Below are 14128 nucleotides of genomic sequence, written 5' to 3' on the forward strand. Positions count from 1 at the left end.
GTACTAAATAGAGAGTGTGTGCTATTTACAGCATGTGATAAATACTGCACTCATAAATAGGACACACACACAAACAATCAGGAAGTGCCCATTTTCAGGCATTGACAGTTCCTGGAGTCACATAATTAAATAGAGCAGAGCATTAAAGGACCTCAGGACACCACAAAGCACACCAGCTCCTCCTTCCTGGGAGAAATTGTACAAGCACTCATACTATATGGACATTGTACTTACAAGACAATCAGAAGCCAATGCCATCCTCTTTTATCACTCAGTCATCACAAGCAAAAACTTGACAAACTCTTCTATCATGGAACCAAGCAATTAAAGGAAGTGAAAGTTTACAGAAGTTGAGCTGGGGGTCCTCGTTAAGGAGTGATAAGACCCCATGGCTGTCTAATGTGCCATCTCATGCCGAAGATGCCACCAAAAACAAACAAGAACATGCCCATGGAAAGAGATAATGGACAAAAGTAATACTTTCTCAATACATCTACGTGATAGTGAGCACATTAAAAACAGGTCCCAAACTTTTAAATGCTAGATCCTTAAGCATGTTGCCAAATACAAGGACTAAAGTATGGCAACTGTTGGTAGTTGCCACCTCAAATCTACCCCAAACAGTGAAAAGAATAAATTTCAACCATCCTCAGCATATCTAGAATGGAAGACCCTGAACGTAGATTTTGAGTTCAGAGGAATCCAGGATAAGAGACATGAGAGTTGTACTGGAATCACATGTGGTTGTTAAAAAGTTGGCTTGGCATAAAATCATCACCACTGTGAAGAATGCTACACATATTCGCAGTGATCCAGGGGCTAAGAACTATCTAATGTTACTGCTGGCATATATAGATTGGACTACAGCAATCCAAATGCATTGCAAACCTGATGATGAAAGGTTGATTTATCTGCCCAGTACATTGAGGGTGATGTGACATCACATTATGACTAATGTTGCTTCTCTGCAGGATCATGGCATTGTGGTTTGATCTAGGGCACCTAACATAGTAGCTTAGGATATACAGGCCCAAATCAGCATTTGCCAAATAATAGTGTGCTTCATTTTATAGATGTAGGTCTCTTATTACTGTCTATGTGAGACCACCATGTGTACATGAGTGCAGTAAATTGACCTTAGGATGTCAAAAAACCCTGCTGTAGCAGAAATGCTTGCTCTGCGGACACTGACAGTGTGGGTGTCTAAGAGGAGCTGTATATGTTTTCCACTCACTCTCTGCAAAGCATCCATCACTTAACAGAGAATTTTGCTGACAGTTGACTGAGAAATGTCATGCACCAATTATATGGTTCTAGCAGCACTTGATGTCTTTGGAACAGGCACTGCTTAGTGCCAGAGTAGGGCTGCAACCCATAAACATGAGTAAGATTGCGATCCAGAAGATATAAAGCTTCAATTAGGCACCATACAAAACATATTTTCATCGTTACAGACACCCTGGAGCCAACATAGGGATCCACTGCCACCTCCCTTCCTAAAAACGTAGCACTATAAAACATGTATCCCCGCCTGCCATTACAGCCTGTGTGTGCAGTTCTATAACTTCCATTTTGACCTTGCAAAATAAACCTTTTAGCAAGCACAAAATCCAATGGGGGTAAAGGAACTGACTAGATCTGGTTCAGGGACTGGACAAGGGCTTCCCCCCACCCCCAAGCTAGCATTGGGCATAAATGCGGACCCCACAGACCTCTCCTAAGTGCACTCCTGGACCTGTGGATGATCAGAAGAGGACTGAACCTGCTGTCTGAGACCTGAGAAGAGGCCAGGATACTGGACATGTTCTTCCTTTTGTACCCAGGACATAGAAGTGGACTCTAAGTATCATAAGACCGACTTCCTGCAATGAGCTACAAGAGGCCTTTTCAGTCAAATGTCCAGCTGACGAATGGCAACTGGACCTCGACGCGACCTTCCTGTTGGACTCTGCCTCCCTGCCACTGGTGAGTCTCTAAGTGCCACCCTTGAGGTCCTGGGGGCTTTAGAAGTGCACTTCTGTATTGGATAGGGACTTAATTGGCTAAAGTCAGAAGGTAAAATCTTTGATTAGTATGAACCGGGTTCATTTATACAACATGCACTCCATCGTGTTCAGTATCAAATTGTGTCTGGGTCCTGTTCTGCCCTCACCATTTATTATTATTGGCACTTTGTGCTGCTTGGTGCTATTTCTACTTAAAATGAAAAAACTCACATCTCCCTTATTGGAGTTTTGTTATATTGGTGTCATTTTGTTTATTAACATTTTCTGTTTTTCCAATGTATTTAGAAATTTTCATTGTTTTGCATTTCAACTTTATTACTGTTTTAGCACTGCATAATTACTTTACACATATCCTTTAAGTTAGGCCAGTTCGATCTGTGCATAGCCACCAGGGGGTTGAGCTAAGATTAGTTCATTGACTTTGAGTGATTATTTTCTGAGGTGGGCACATTTCTTACAACCATATTATACATTATTGTTACTCATTGATGTAAATTCTTTCCATACCTTCTAAATGACTCATAACAACCAAACCCAGAATCTGACTCTTGAAATATACTGGCACAATACAAAGAATCCTAAACGGCTGTTACTGATTCATAACAAATCAGAGGTGAAGTTCATGATATTAGTCATTTGATCGATAAGGAGATAATCTGGGAGGACAATGTTAATTTAAGTGTAGATATTACGATTTAGAGGCGAAACTATTCAAATTTATTCCATATGTCTAAGATTACGAGGATTATTATATAATCATACTTTTCCTTTCCTATTGTATTTTAGACCTTGGCACAATAGAAAATGCAGATCTTTGCTTAGTAAATTTCAATAGTGGCAATAAATTATATTGACACATGGGTCCAAATTTACTAGTACTTGGTGCCTGGTTTGCAACATAAAGGAATGTAATTCGATACAAAGTGCAGGGGTGACTCCTCCGTTATGAGAGAGAAGCATCGTCCCCGCTGAAAGCCAGCAGAGGCAAGGGACAAAAATAAAATAAGAATGCATTTTTTTTATTATAATTTTGTTTTTCGTCCTGCCGAGAGATTGGTGTGGCCACCCATACTGACGCTGCAGCACCAGGGAAGAGTGGGTAGTGGTGGGCATGGCCAAATGCGCATGATGATTTGGCCGGCCCTCTGGGGCCGGCCAAACCTCCATGCGCACTCAGCATTTCTCCACCCGAGCTGTGTTGTACATCTTGGTGGAGAAACCAGCACAGGCTCCCCGTCTATGTCTGAGCACTGAACTGAGGTGCTCAGACCAATCCCAACATTTCCAGAATGTGAGCATCGCTGGGATTGGGAGATAGGGGCAGGTAAATGTTATTTTCTTCATTTATAATTCTAGGTTTTTTCTGTTTATGTTTCCCCTCCTCCCTGCCCCACCACTTCGTAATACAGGCAAAGTGTTGAATTCATATTTGTTTCCAGAGCAAAATTATTTTTGTGATGAAAAGTAGCCCTAAAGTAAATCAAAGTAGTACTACGTGCTACTTTACATCTAGGGGGACTCCATGCATGGTACGTGGGCCTTTCCATGTGACCGTCCTTAGATTTTGACACAAATCTCTATTTACTAGCACTGGTAGAGAGGAATTTCCATCAAAAGCAGATGTTTCTTATAAGAAAAGCTTTGTTTTCGCCAAACGTTTCCAACTTTGCATATGTGTTGTACTGTACAGCACTCATACCAACGTGGCACATTTTTAAACTATGTCTGCAAATAATATTTCATACTGGAGAAGTAGCTGAACAGTAAATAACTTATGCTAAACATCACACTCACACCCTTGCACTATGTTACAAAGGTGTGTGCATGACACAAGGCAGGCAAAAGTGTGCCAGTGCAGGAAGAGAAAGAAACAGTCCTAAAGCTTTGTAGATATGTCCGTGCTGTACTTTCTACCTTTGACACAATGCAGGGCAGTAACTTTGGCAAACCATGGGTCTGGGTCTGTTTAGCTGGGTTCGATACCAGGGAAAATATGAGGAATCAGACCTAGAATTGCAGATTCCCATCATAATTCATAATTTCTCAGGGAAATCTCATAGTTCTTCAAGTAATCCATGGTTATTCACAACCTTGGAAAATGTGGACCTGCCATATCATTAACTTTAAGCAACTGGAATTAGGCCTGAAAATCTGTGACAGTCTGATAGAGTTTCAAACTTGAAACCACTTTAAAAACTAGCATACGTTAGAAATGGAGTCTCTAGTTGGGAAAGGTATGCACCCTGTCCAAGAAGGGACCACCACTCTGGTCACGGTAAGCCAAAACACAATCTAAATTAACCTGTGCTCACCCTCTGGTAGCTTGGCACAGAGCAGTCAGGCTTAACTTAAGAGGCAATGTGTATTTGTGAACAGCTTAATTATAGTAACCCAATGAAAACAGCACATACAGACTACATACAAGTTTAGAAAAATAAAAAATATCTATCTGATTAAAACAAGACCAGAACAACAAAAATCCAATTAGTAGAACTCAAGATCTGAATTTTTAAAGATTAAATGTAAAAACGGTGCTTAGAAGTCATTTGCAGTCAAAAGTTGAGGCCGAATGCAGTGGAGGGGAGACCAGCTAAAGAACCCATGCATGGCCTGCTGAAGCGGTACCTCGTATGGAGCAAAGCGTTGATGTTGAGAACACGATGCATCGTTTCCGATCCACGCTGTCGGGACACTGCATCATCATTGAGCCATGCAGGATCGGCTCTGTGTCATTGTTGAGCTTTGGATTCGGGACCTGCGTCAGCGCCAGAGAGCTATGCGTTGAATTTTCTCATGTAGTTGGGTTGATGCACTGGTTTTTGCAGGAAAACAGCTGCAGAACTCACTTGTGAGGCCCAGGACTGGAGGGGGCACCTCAGGCAAGGGTAGAACTCACAGATGGCAGAGTCCAGCAGCACCAGCAGAGTTGTAAGACATGTTTTGTATCCCAGAGGCTTCAGAAAACAAGAGGCAAGCTAGCAAGCCCTTGGATAATCTTTGGTTCGAAGATGTAGAGAGCAGGTCCAGTCCCTCTCCCTCCCAGGCAAGATCAGCAGGCAGCACGCCAACACAGCAGAGCAGGTAGCAAAGTTGCAGTCCCTCCTACAGCACACCAGTCAGCAAGCAGCAGGCCAATACAGCAGAGCAAGTAGCAAAGTGGCAATCCCCCCTACAGCACAGCAGCTCTTCTTACGGGCAGAATGTCCTTGGTTCCAGCAGAGTTCTGATTTGGTGGTGTCAGGAGTCCAGTAGTTTTGCCCAAATGTGCCTTTGAAGTGGGGGGAGACATCAAAGAGGCCATTGAAGATCATAAGGTCCCTGCCTTTTGTGCCCTGGCTCTAGACACACAACAGGGGGATATACAGCTCTTTATGTGGGTACAGGCATATCCCTATTCATGTTCAAGCTCCTTCCTCTGAATCTAACTCGCGAAGTCCCATCAGTCTGGTGATGGCCCATCAGGATGCAAATGTCACACCCCAGCTCCCTTTGTGTGTGTCTATAGGAAATTCACAAAGCCCAGCTGTCACCGTAACCCCAGACATGTATTCAGAGACAGGCAGGATCACAGAATGGTTAAAGTAAGAAAATACCGACTTTCTAAAAGTGGCATTTTCAGACCTGCAATTTACAAAACAAATTTTGTGAAATATGTGTTTTTAATTTGTGAGTCCAGCGACAGACCCCAAATTCAAATTTTGTATCTGCCCCCAATCGGAAATTACACTTAAAAGATGTTTTAAGGAAATCCCAGTGGCAGGCTTGAGCCATGTGTAAGAGACTACTGTGTGGGTGGCAAAATTTGCCTGCAGGCCCACTAGTAACATTTACTTATAGGCCCTGGGCACAGATACAACACTTTCCTAGGTACTTATAAGAAAACTTAATATGTCAATTTTGGATGAGCCAATGTTACCATATTTAGAGTACACAGCATATACACTTTAGAACTGCCCAGAATCCAAGTCCCAGCAAAAACAAATTAAGCAAAAAAGTGGAGGAGAAAGACAAAAGATTTGGGTCTGGGCCTTCAAAAAGGGCCATTTCTAACACAAACACATAAAAAAGGATTATTATATCGCGGTCACACAGACTCCATTAACAAAATCTTGTTTTTTGACTCTCTGCATACAGGGTACCAAAACACATCTGAGATCCCATGTTTGGCTTTCATGGTTCAGATTTACACAGATATTAGTTGAAGATGCAACCTTCATAAATGCTTAACAATCACCTCCCTCTCTTGTCTTCCCTTGTTGTCCCTTCTAATTTTACCTATCTACAAGTTTTCTCTTTCACCCAATTGTGCTAAGGTAGTTGTGGCATTTTGATCCATACAATGAAAGTTTGTTAAGAATATTATCTTAGCAGCAAGTAATCCATGGTGCTGCACTACAGGTACTACAATCCTATGTCAATTCACTTTGGAAATAAATTGCTTTTATTACAAAATTACAAGTATTAGAACGAAGTGGGGGCAAATATGAAAAGGTCTGTTCGTTGTAAGTGACACAGATACATTGGGGGCAAAGAGGCAGAAAGCATATTCCTCAAACATGTTAACCCTTAAAGGTAGGGTAAACCAAAGCTAGATCGTTTACTCATTACATTTCTAGGGCTACTTCCCCTGGCAGGCTTGACAGTTCTTATTAAATATTAAGTGGATTCTAAAACATTTTTTTCATTGCTATGGTCAAGGGACAAGCTTATTCTAATGGGTTGATGGGGGGTTTATTGTGAATATGCAAACATTATTGCCTTGTTCTTCCTTCCTGGTTTATGCTTATAGTAGATGTATTTGCATCTCTTTCTTCTAAATGCTAGGGGTAACGGAAGTTAAATGGTGCATTCTTTGACTCCTATTGACATCACAAGGCTGTCCCCTGATAACCCTTCAGAAGTCCCGTATTTGCTACTGGGACACATGCAAGAGGCAAGGAGTGAAAACTACAGAAGGTAAACAGGGCTCTAGTGCTTAGTGACTTTTTGTCTTGGGCTACTTTTTGTCGCCTGAGACCATGGGTAGCAAAGGGCAGCCCAGTAGTTACAGCGTAATTGTACCTACGTCTTTTGTATTGAAAGTCAGCCCTGCCCGGGCTCTACCTACATCTTCATTACCTCACATGTTAATATTCTAATTTTGAGTCTAAGTGCCCAGTGTTATCACCCCCAGGTGTACCGGATGCCGAACACTGGGCCTGATTTTATTGGGAGCAGAAAAGCACCCTGTAACATGTTCAGAGGCAAAGACACTGCTGGTCCCACTGAACCTCCTTCCACAGTCATGAGAGAGCATGCAAACTACCCAAGCAGCCCTGCAGCCTGTCCTAACCATTTCCATCCTCCTCACCACCTCGCATCACAACCCAAATTGCACCAGCTGCAAATATTTACCACTTCTTAGCACAGATGGTAACCCGTAGCAGTAAATGCCACAGAAAATGGAAACCTCAATTATTTTTTACAGTTAATTTGGGTCGCACATTTTATTTCCTAATCTAGAGACTTCAGCTCGTGATAAACGCAGTTTGAAGGGGAGCTACATGCAGAAGTTGGCAATTGGAGCCCTGGTACCCTCCCATCCAAACTCCAGGAATCTCGCAATGAGGCCCTACATGGCAGCAGCAGCTGAGTGCTATGCACACACCAGACGGTGAAATGGTTAACTGGAACGGGCATCACACTGCTGAATACGCTGAGCTCATATGTATGTAGCGCACCACATGCGCAGTTTTCTTATCACGCTTGGTTGGCGGCAGCTTCCGAGAGCCAGCAGGCATTCCTGCTGACTAGATGTTCAGCAGCGGAAGACAACATCTATGAGCGGCTGTCAGGTAACATATCATCGGCAATGTCTTTTTTGTGTAAAAAAGGAGTTTTACAGTTGAGATGTGCCGAGACTGGAAGGGATGTCTTCCTACTATCAATTTTTATCCTGAAATAAAATAACAGATTTGGAGAAAAACGAATATTCCGTGTTGACAATAACAACAGCCCCTTTTCTTTTTAAATATAATAAGCACATTGTTAGTTGGTGTTATATTTGATAGTTTTTTCGTACACAGTATGGTTTACTAACTGGGCTAACAATTTGTTTTTGTCTAGCAACGTAATAACGGAACATACCGTGTTCAAATGTTCTATGGGGCAGATTTATGATAACTGGCGCATCCCTGCATATCAGCAGGGATGCGCCAGTTATAATGCGCCACAGCTGCGCCACCATGTATGCGCCGCATTTATAATGCGGCGCACCATGCGGCAAAAACGGCACAGATGCGTCACGCATCTGTGCCGTAAAAGTGGCGCATTGCTGGAGTTGCGTCGCAAGCGCGACGCAGCTCCAGCAATGTTCTGGGGGGCCCTATCTGTACAATGCTGCGTCAATCCTTACGCCTGCTTCAAGCAGGCGCAGGGTTTTGACGCAGCATGGGCCTAAAAGTGACTGAGTGAAAACTTGTAGATTTCACTCAGCCACTTTTAGGAGGCGTTCCTGCGCCGGAACGCCCCCACCTGCCCTGGAACGCCTACATGTGGCGCAGGGCTTTACAACGTGACGCATCTCCCAGATGCGTCATGTTGTAAATACCCCGCACCATAGCGCAGGATTTGCGCCGCTGCTGCGTCACAAAAGTGACGCAACGGCGGCGCAAAAGTGACGCAAGTGCAACATAAATCTGCCCCTATGTTTATGCAAAACACACATGCACCTTGAATTCCATCATCAAAACATCTTTCAGCACCTGTTTCTGCATTTGACACACCTGACAGGGCATTTTATTACAGTCTCTTGCTACATATTTTGGCAAAGGTTGTGCTTGTTTTAGAAACGGAACTTTGGATTATTTCCATGTAAGAAATCTAGGTTCTGAGTAACATCATAGACAGATCGAGCTTCGCTCTCGCTGTCTATAACGTCACTCAGAATCCCTCAGTAAAAAAAAAAAAACATCCCCTAATTGATGGCTTCCCATCTATAATTATATATGTAATGCTTGGCTTTCATAGAAAGACTCTTTCATTTCCACCAGATTCTAAATCTAATAACTCTACTATGACATAGTGTAGCAGCGTTTTTCTGGATATACATTTTCTTAATTAAATGGTGATTTTTATGATGGAGCCAATATAAAATGCTGACTTAACATGATTACAGTTGAAACTCCATTTGTATGATTACCAGAAGTGTGTTTATTAATTAAATGTAGTTGTGCTGCATTTTTATAAAACACCATAATAGTTCACATAGATGCTGCTCTGATGTTGCACTGTCATCCCACTCTTGCTCACCCCTCTCCCACGTCAGCCCCCTGCACATCTTCTCTACCCTCAGGCTCTGTAGAAGCGAAGAGCAGAAAGTTGATGTAATGATTATTCCTACTGTGCATGTATTATCAATCAAGAATTTGTAAAGCATGTCAAATCACACACTAGAGTTGCTACTTGTTTAGTGGTAATCTGTTCATTCGAACAGCCAGATCTTGACTCCTTTCCTGAATTGATGGATCGATGGGGTGGTCCTAAGGGTCAGGGAAAGATTATTCCAAGCGTTGGCTGCCAGGTGTGAGAAGGAGTGTCCTCCACTGTTGCTTCAAGGGATTGAGGGGTTTCTGCAAGGAAGAGGGAGGCAGATCATAGGTGTCTGGTTGGTTGGTGACAGGTCAAGCTTTTTTGATGAAGGCTGGTCATTTGTTGGGCGGGGCTTTATATGCGTGGGTCAACATCTTGAACTGGCATCTCTACGGGATCAGGAGCCAGTGTAGCTTCCTGAGATGGGGTGTGACATGGGTACATCTGGGGAGGTTGAGGATGAGTCTGGCCACAGAGCTTTGTATTATCTGTAGTCTCTTTAGGATGCATGTGGGGATTTCTACGTAACATACGTTCCCATAGTCCAGGCTGATGGTTACGATGGTCTGCGTGGTGGTCCTTCTGGTGTTGAATGGTAGCCACTTGAAAATCTTGCGGAGCATGCATAGGGTGTTCAAGCAGGCAGATGAGACTGCGTTTACCTGTTTCTTCATGGAAAGCTTGCTGTACAAGATGATGTCGAGGTTGCGGGCATGGTCTGTTGATGCAAGGGATGTGCTGAGTTCAGCAAGCCACCATGCATCGTTTCAAGGAGAGGTGTTGTTCCCAAAGATGAGAACTTTGACTTGTCCATGTTAAGCTATAGACAGTTTCCCTTCATCCAGTCAACAACGTTCATCATAGATCTTTTGAAGTTAGCTTCGATGGTGGATGGGTCTTTTGAAACTGAGAAGATGAGCTGAGTGTCGCCAGCATAGGAGATGATGTTGAGTCCATGTGATCTGATGGTGCTGGCCTGGAGGGGTCATGTACATGTTGAATAGGGTGAGGCTGAGGGATGATCCTTGAGAGACACTGCAGATGATAATCCTGGGTTTAGAGATGAATTGTGGGAGACTGATTCTTTGGGTTCTTCCGGTGATGTACAAGGCTATCCATTCAAGGGTATCTCCCTGGATTCCGATGTGGTGGAGTCTGTTGATCAAGATAAGAAGGGAGACAGTGCCAAAGGTGGCTGACAGGTCTAGGAGGATAAGGGGTGCCATTTTGCCTCTGTCCAGGAGGGACCTGATGTCTTGGTGGCTGCAATCAGGGCTGTCTCGGTGCTCTGGTGGGTTCAGAATCTGGATTGAGAGGGATCTAGGAGGTTGATGCATTCCAGGTGTTCAGATAGTTGCTGGTCGATTAACTTCTTGAGAAGCTTCACTGGTAAGGGGAGCAGGAAAATGGGCCAGTAGTTCTTTGGTTCTGCTTGGCTGGTGGATGGTTTCTTCTTTACTTTAGCGTGTCTCCAGTCCTCTGGGAAGGAGGCCGAGGCTGTAGAGGTGTTCAGGACTTTCTTGAGCTCATCACCAATTACCTTGCTTCTGAGGTTGAAGATGTGGTGGAGCCAGTGGTCCGAGGGTGTACTCAAGTGCATAGAGTTCACGGTGGAGATTGTGGCTTAAGTTGTGAGAGGGTCCTAGCGGGTGATCAGTTGTTCAGGGTTTGTATTTGTGGGTGTGATCAGGCTGATCCTGTTGGCAGCAGTGGGTTGGGGTTTGAAGTTTTCAGAGATGGTAGAGATCTTGCTGTGGAAGCAGTACACCAGGGTGTCACACAGCTTTTGGGAGAGGGTGATGCTGTTCTCTGTGGCTGCTGGGTTGAAAACATTCTTCATGATAGTGAAGAGATCCTTATGCCGGATTCTATGAAGTCTGCTAGGGTTCTCTTCTTTGTTTTATTCAGGAGGCAGCAGTACTTGATGAGTGCTGAAGGTGATAAGTCTCCTGTATCTTTGCTGGTGCGCCACTTACTCTCTAGTAGTGCAGCCGGACCATATACTCTTAAGTGCATTATAACCAAACGGTGAATGCTAACTTTGGACTGGCGTGTTTGGTGTCAAACACCTTGGAATCATACCCCAACACCAGTAACTGGTGTGGGAGTATGATCTCACCTTTCCAGAGGGAGAGACATGACAGCACAGGTATACCCGGTAGAAACTTAATAGAGCCCTGGCATCACAAAATTGATGCTGCAGCCACAGACACGGGTCTGGCCTCCTGCTGCTGACCGAAACTCCAGCAGGGGAGGCCTGGACAATAGGTTTCCTGTCACAGGGAGGTGTAACCACCTCCCAGACAGGCTTATGTGTATTGGGGCTGGGTGGGAGCACTCCCTGTGTGCTTTGAAGTCCTGCACTGGGGGCACATTTGGTGTCCCTGTGCATAGTCCAGCTCAAACCGGTTCAGGGGCTTCCAGCCCCTGCTCTGACGTGAAACTGGACAAAGGAAATGGGTGTAGCCACCCCTCTTTCCAAACCCTCCCATAGGTGGGTCCCCAGAGTATGTCCAACCCCCTACCTTAGTATAAGTATGGGACCCCAGTCCTTAGGACTTTAGATTACCCGGGATGAAAGTCTGAAGCTGAATCCTGGACCTTCGACGCTCTGCTCAAGACCAGAGGACTGAAGAAATCTCCCTTGGGGTCAAGGAGTGACTCACCTGCTTGGCCGGCACCAACAAAGCAATTTGCCAGTCGGCATTATTGAACCTCCTGCCGGACTCTGAAGTATTTTCAGCCCAGGAAGAGGATTTTCAGACATCTCAAAGCTGAGACCCGCAGACCTCGTGAGCAGCGTGGAACCGGAACTCCTGGCCACCGTGCATTTCTGCAGGTGCATTGACTTCTCAACGTCTCTTGAAGTCGTGCTTGGGCTTACTTATAGCCCCCACCTTGAGTACTGAATCCACCAAAGATTGTCAGCCTGGTCATTCCGAGTGATTGGTGGGCCGCCATTTTGTGTTTCGTCTTGAGGTCCCTTCGCGATCCCTGGTCCGTTGACTGGTGGGTCCCTGACGGGGTAACTTTGTATTTCCTTGGGATTTCCTAGTTGCTCCAGACGTGCCCCGACTCCTGACTAAGTGGTGAGTCCCACAGACCTTGCTGGTCTGCACCGAAGCATCTTTCTCGATTCTGCGGGGTTGCTGTTGCCAAGGCTTGCTGTGTCAAATCCGAGCACCGATGCTGCAGCACTCGACATCCTTCATGGGACAGCTCATATCCTGCTCCGAGTTGTCCTCGATGCCTCCTGGTCCTCGTGGCTGAAGAGTCAAGTTTCACCTCTTTCACCTGAAATCACCCGACATTGGTGGGCATCGGCTCATTGCCTTCCTGATCACTGGCTAGTGACCCAGACTCTGTCCCCTCTGCTTTAAGGTTCTTCTCATCTTCGATCCAGGCTTGGATCTCTTCGGACACTTCACATCTTCACGGCAGTAGCACTTCTCCGCCAGCTCCCATTGAATTCGACGACGCGACCCGACACCAAAAGACACCTATGCACCCGGCTTCCCTGGGTGGGGTAACACGGGTAATCCGGTGCTCCCGTGGGTACTAACCTTAGAACTTCCTAAGTACAAAAGGGTTTGGTCCTGACTCATTTCTATGTGTCCCTAATCTTTAAAAATCTAACCGTGACTTTCCCCATAGAAGCTAACGGGAGCTCGCAGCTGTGTTCACACACTGCACACGGCCCCGTGGGTCCCCTGTGTCACTACCTTGGGTGGTTCCTTGGGGTCCCAGCGATTCTACAGGCTCTAGGCCTTGTGTCTAGTTAAGTTGTGGTTCGTATACCACTATTTTAGTATATGGTTTGGCTTGCCCCTAGGGCCTGACGTGTATTTGTGCTATTTTACTGTGATTATTGAAGTGTAACTTATGTGTTTTGACCTCTGGTCTCATAAAGGGACTAGGAGGGTGTGTTTAGTAATAAATACATATATTTTATATATATATACCTGGTGTGGATATCTTTCATTTAGTGACTCAAGAGATTATAGACTGGTAAAACAAGCTGCTTTACATTCCTTCAAGACTTAGCCTGAAGGCTGCTCTCCTAGGCTACCACTAGGATAGCTTTCAATAAAGGTTGTCTTGGACTGATACAAGGTGCCCACTATAACTAGTGGACAGCATATATCAGGCCAACGTCTCACACGAGGTTCTTCATAGCCTGTTCTGGGTTGGATGTTGTTTTCTGAGAGGTTTGAGTTGCGGGCCTTGTTTCACTGGTCTTCTGATATCTTTTTTCAATTTCTGTGCCTGGAGATGGGACATAAGGTGCCAGTGTTTGTAGGTCCAGAGATGGTGAAGTGGACACTGTAATGTTCAGTCTAGGTGAGCTGGGAGACTTGATTATACTTGACTCTGTCGATGGATGTGAAAACGGGGTTGAGTGTGTGTCCTGCAATGTGGATATGGTCCATATATCATTGGTGGCTGCAACAAGTGTGGTTTCTGTGATGTGGTTCTTTACTTAGCCTGATTATGTGTAGCCCAGTAGGTGGGATTCCTCAAGGTGGCTAGTTAGTTGTTTGTTGATGCCTTTTTAAATTACTTTCACTGCATAGGTAACAAAGGAGACAGGCCAGAAGTTGGTCAATTGGCTTGGGTCGGAGTTTCTCGAGGTGGGGCGTTGACTGCTGCATGTTTCCAGGCTTCCAAGAAGATGGGGGTGTGCATAACATAAAATTGTAAATGAGTAAAAAGTAAATTATTGGGATGTTTTTCAGCTTGGGATAGTAAGTGACAACATAGACAACTCAATC

This window comes from Triturus cristatus, chromosome 9 (genome assembly GCF_964204655.1).
Source record: "Triturus cristatus chromosome 9, aTriCri1.1, whole genome shotgun sequence".
Classification (NCBI taxonomy): Eukaryota; Metazoa; Chordata; class Amphibia; order Caudata; family Salamandridae; genus Triturus; species Triturus cristatus.